The 6129-nt window shown below is 30.9% G+C and overlaps 1 long non-coding RNA gene across 1 annotated transcript; it reads left to right on the plus strand.

The window, feature by feature from the left end:
• The first annotated feature begins 237 nt into the window (after window positions 1-237).
• On the plus strand, window positions 238-1200 carry LOC136270934 (uncharacterized). Its single transcript, XR_010708798.1, has 3 exons — window positions 238-362; window positions 549-668; window positions 1084-1200. It is a non-coding gene; the product is annotated as an uncharacterized lncRNA (long non-coding RNA).
• The last annotated feature ends 4929 nt before the right edge of the window (window positions 1201-6129 follow it).

Raw genomic sequence — 6129 nt, forward strand, 5'->3', positions numbered from 1 at the left:
TAATTTTTGCAATTTAAGGTGGAAGGCTACATCGTCACAACATGTCTGACTTCCGTTCGAAACGCCATTGTGTTCCGGATTGATAACATTATGTCGTGGTACAAAATAGCTATACACCGTTTAATTGAACTGTTCTAACTAAGGAGATGAGATAGGAATGAAATCACCAAAACGCTTGGAAAATATGTCAATTTTTCTTTCTGTTTAAAGCTTTTAACTAACATTGATTATCAGCTGTTGTGTACGGAAAACGTGGAATCTAAATAATATACCGTTTCCCTGCTCTGCTGCTATTGGCAATACATTTTTGTCATGTCATCTGCAACAGACGATCATACATATGTGACAGATTATCGATATAGGTAAGCAGATGTCAAATTTTCATTTAAACTATATATGTATGATGAATATAAAACGAAAGTACCGTAGTACGATCACTTGAATTGATCAATCCTTTCCAAATTAAAAAAAAACATTTGTAGTAAAAAACTTTCATTGAAACTTTAATTTGACATTAAACTAATGTATTTTGATTAAAATAAATACAGCTAGGTAGCAATAGCAGTGGAAGCCCGGATTTGCAAGCCAAATGAGGGAAAGACAGAATTCTGAAAAGGAGCATGTTTTTCATTTCCACACATGCATGTGTATCACTATGGACATCTAATGTATGTATTAATATGCGTATGGTTGTTGTTTATAATTGCTATTGTGTATAAAAAAGTAAAAGGCAATTTATAATATAATTAACTACTAATATTTTGTTTTAAAGAGTAAATATATATAATGCATTCATCGAAAATATAATTTTTCAGCTTCAAACATTATTATAAGCACTACTAATCTTATATCTACATATTTAGCATAGACTTGTTCCTTTTTTTAATTTTTCTTCGTGATTTTATTAATTAAAAAATTGATCCCAAGATATTTGAGACCATGTAAAATAAAGAAAGACAACTCTTAAACAGGATCTTTCATACCAAGATTTTTGCGATACTTAAGTATTTCCTTTAATTTTTCAATTTTATTCAATTTCTTTTCTTCATCCCATTAACCAACGAATATTGTTTATATTTTCAGGCTTTTGTGGGATTTTGTCCAGCAGTTTGCCTTAAAAGAATTTTTTTATATTTTAGTGCCATATTTATGTGGATTCCAATAAAAATCATACAAACTTCATTCATGATTTTTTTGTTTTTCATTTCTAAACTTGATAACATTTCACTTTCATAAGAATTTTAAAACAGAAATGTTTAAAAATTTGATAAATAAAGGGTTATCTGGAACCAGACTGATATTTTAAAAATTTTCTAGAAAATAGTGTATTGTATTTTGAGGTCTATTATTGTTGAATACTGTGCCTAGTATTGGTAACAATTGCATGCAACAAAAATTTCCTACACTTATTTGGTGTAGAGATCCACCTTAAATTTTCCTTTCCATAAGGATTATTTATGCAAAATTACGTTGAAGTTGACTCAGTAGTTCTTGAGAAGAAGATTTATAAAAATGCATCCCCCTTTTTCTACAGTTTCGATGTTTCCTCCGCTTATAATAAATATCGGTCTTTCATTTCTGCAATTTATGTTTGGCTTCTCATAAGGATGCTTTGTTTGAAATTGGCGCAGCGGTTTTAGAGAAGAAGTTCAAAAGGTAAAAAAGTTTACAGACGGACAGACAGACGGACGGACGACAAACAAAATGTGATCAGAATAGCTCACTAAAGCTTTTAGCTCAGGTGAGCCTATAAAAAACCGTTATAATAACATATTTGTCAACTACATTTATATAAAATTTATTAACTCCAGTATGATCTGAGATGAATATCTAGCATATTATTTTGTTTTGTTTAGTGCTGTTATTTTACACTACTTTAAAAGTTTGAATGGTTTGATTGATGAGTTTGACATCAGAGACAGATCTCAACCATGATTGAAGCGTTTCTAACAATTTTTCCTGTTGTAAAATATGCAAACATATAGTGTGAAACAATAGGTCTATCATTTAAGGCAGTCTCAGCATTGATCTTTACAGTGTTATCTGAGTCATACGAAGTGGTATATGGAGGAAATTACTTGTTCGAAGCTTTACTACAGCGCTATCAATTTATTGTTGTTGTAGCTAACTAATTGACTTCAGTGTTGAATGTACTTAACGGATTTACTGTTTGAACATCTACATTACAATTGGAAGCTTAAACATTTGGTTTCAAATGTTATTTTCTGAATTTCTGAATCTGATTTTCACTGCCTCTTGAATATACTGTTGCACAGTACTCTTGAAGATATATTTTGGTAGGGGGAAAAGAAAGAGTGTTTGTAAAACATTAAAGGAACCCCCAATACACCTTTGTAATTTTCTTCATGAAGTTTAGGCATCCAATATGGGTAAGCTTATTCAAATTGATTATAACTAATGGGAATGCTCCTAATCCTAAAACGTATTTTATTTTAATTTCATTTCATTTTACTCAACACAATGAGATAATAATTATCAATTTTGCAAAAATAAAAATAGCAATATTGATTAAAAATCATTAATGTTACAAGATGTGTCAAATAAACTTTTGTCTAATATATTGCACTTTCAAAGGATCACGTTCATGATCCTGTCAAACTATTACTAACATATGTGCATGTAACAGTACATTTAAGTTAAATGCAGATTTCATTAGAAGTATCGGACAATTTTTATTTATATTTTCCCGACTTTACACACAATGTCGCATTTATACAAAAATAAATAAAAATACATGGCAATTTTAATTAAATGTTTTAATATCTTTTTTTCAAAATAAAGAGCATAATTGGTTTTTTTTAAATTTTACACTAGATTTTGTAGACTGAAGTAAGATTAAAATTCTGCTAAAATGTCATTAAAGTGTTCTGGGAAATGAGGTTATTATTAATGATATAAATTACCTGCATATAGATAAAGAATAGTACATGCAATTTTGATTTGTTTATGTAATCGCAGTGCATTTTTTATTGATAAGTAATTCGAAAATTGCTTGCAAACACAAATGAAAAGACTCAATTGCTGGTGAATTTTAACAAACATAGGTAAATAGCCCTCAAACAAATGAGTTTTGGGTGGCGTAAGTTAAAATACCAAAAGACAAAAAATATATTTTATTATTAAGCTGTAGGTAATGACAACACAACAACATATTTTAAGTTTTGTTAAAAATGGTCATTTTTTAGTTTAAGAAATGATTAGAATACTGTAAATGCATGTCAAATATTTAAATTTGTCAAGTTATTAAAGAAAAAATATAGATTAAAATGAACGTTCCACGTAAACTAACAATTCTAGTGATTCATTTTTTAAACCTCCTTTGAAAATAATGTAGAATTCTATGTACTTTTCTTAGTTGTGCACTCTTCAACTCTACAGATGATAGGTAATTTCAAAATGTTTTGGGAAAGACATTCCTAAGTGCGTAGAAGTTGGAAAACCCTGTTTTAAATTAATTAAAAAAATAATGACCTTCAGCTTAGAAATTATATATTTTATTCCACATTCTTATTTTTTTTATATCTCAATGTACCATTATATTTTGTATACTATACTGTATATATTTAAATTGATCATTTGTTATACTTCCAAAATTTATTGATTTATTAAAATGAAAGGCCGAGGTTCGTATCATTCATGCTCTATTAAGCATAACAGTAATGCACAAAAATAGACTTATTGTCACAATCTGAAAGTTGAAAACAAACATTTCGCAATCTTTTTGAAGTTTGACCTCTGACACAGTACCGCTATAGATCCTACTTCACGCATTTTCATTTGGTGATGTGTTTTTAAGTCAGACATCACGCAATGTTTTTAAAAGGCTTACACAAGATGGTGGATTTTAAATTTGTTTTATCTTTATTTACTGTGTGCTTGACCCACACATTCTCTGCTGCTGACGGCAAGTAAAAACATATTTTTATAACGTAGACGTAATACAAATTATGCATGCACTTCATTGCAGGGTAAAAAAAAAAAACCCCACAAAATTTGCGAAAAAAAGAGAAAATTAGGAACATTTTTTATTTGCATCATTCAGTCATTTTTTGCGATTTAAATTAACAAAAAATATACGGGATATAATGTCTGCCTATTCAATAATTTGAAATTTAAATGTGATTGCGAAATAATTTATGATTACCAATTATGTTTTTGAAACTTAGATGCAATACAAATTACTGCAAACATAAACATATCTCTCCGGTTTTATTTTCGCCTCTTACACCCTCGTTGCCAGAGGGCGACTTTAAGACTGAACAAATAAGAATGTCTCAAATTATCTTTCATTAAAGTGTCTGTGTCTGAGCAAATCACAGGGAAATACCGTCGAAGAATATAAAAACGGGGCTAAATAACCATGTATACAGTATGTAAACAACATTTCATTGCAGGGTTCAGATGACAAATGTATATTTGTCTCACAGTTTAGTTAAGTTAAAACAATGGTTAAAGGGGCATGGTCACGATTTTGGTCAAAAGTTATTTTTCCGATTTTAATATTTACAATGCTTCGGAAAGGTATTTTAAATAGGCAACCGAAATTTGAGTCTCATTTGTTGAGTTATAAGGAGTTACAGAGCTTGAAATTATTCGCTATGTTAACAAAGCGTTTGTTTACATTTTGAAAGTTGAAGTAAAAATTTCAGTTTTAAACCTAAAACGAATGTGTTAAACGTTAGGAACTGTATATCTATGCTTAAAATAAATAAAAAGATAGACAAATAAGCTGGAAAAAGATTTTTTACTGGTATATGGAACCTATGTAAACAAAAACAAGGCACGAGTCTTGTTTACATGACAAAGAATTGTGAGCCCTGTATCTTGCTTATAACTCTACAAATGACTCTCAATGATCATTAGAAATGCATTTCTAAAGCATTTAAAATAATAAAAACATAAAAATAAAATTTGACCAAAATCGTGACCATGCCCCTTTAATGAACATCCTGAGATCAAAGTAAACCACGAAATAAGTAATAGCGAGCGAACCAGTGTGTGTGGGAAAAAGAACGAGCTTAACATACAGATTCATCAAACAAAATATTTTGTCTACGTCCCATAATATGCTCTCTAATGTTTCATCCGTGGTGCTATGCCAAAAATTGCCGATATTTAACTCTTAATTTACGGTGTCTTGAGGTTTAAAGACACGTTTTGAGTACCGCACAAGCTTTGGCAAGACACATGAGATTTGTTACATAGTTCCATACCTTCGTATTGAGTCGAGAATTGTAAACAAAGACATAACAGTTCATAGCTGACGTCACAGTGCCCTAGCTCTATATTTTCCGCGATAAATTTAGAGGTGGAGCAAAATTATGTAATGCGTGTAGGCCTACTAGCTATTTCAGTATAGACTGGAAAAACTGCTTCATTGACATATGATTTGTTTTTTTAATTATTATATAAATATATACTAGCAAGAGCCATACTTTACTGTCATATCGATCCAATTTTAAGCTAATTGTGCATAGGCGTCGGAACCGGGGGAGAACCGGGCAAGCCCCCCCCCCCCCTCTTTCTTTTTCAAAGTTAGACCTAACGATTAGGCCATAGCAGCATATAGGGTTCAGCCCCTCTCCCCACTTTTTCTTGCAGTAAAGATAATAAGTTCCTAAATTTACCTTGAAAAGATTGAAATATTGAGAAGTTGGAGTGATATGTATATATGTATACTAGCCAACCCCCCCTCCCCCGGGATAAGGATTATCATGATTTTGGGAATAAGGTTTTTGTTTTTTTTTATTGTCAAGATATCTGAGGATAAGTCTAGCCCCCCCCCCCCCCCCACACACACTTTTAATTTGCTTCCGTCGCCACTGCTGTGCATGCATGTACATTTACTATATTAGTAGGGAGGATTAAACAATAAGACATTTTGAACTAAATAAAAAAGAATTAAGAGAAAAACTAAACAGTTAAAACATTTATTCAGATATTGCATATAGTCAAACTGAAAATGGAAGTGTGAAATTACACACCTACAAACAGGGACCGCTCTCTCTCTCTCTCTCTCTCTCTCTCTCTCTCTCTCTCTCTCAAAAATTCTTTGACGATAGTTGATATCTAAATAACACTAGGTTGACAATGATGCAAGGTATGTGT

This window comes from Magallana gigas, chromosome 8, assembly GCF_963853765.1.
Source record: "Magallana gigas chromosome 8, xbMagGiga1.1, whole genome shotgun sequence".
Lineage (NCBI taxonomy): Eukaryota > Metazoa > Mollusca > Bivalvia > Ostreida > Ostreidae > Magallana > Magallana gigas.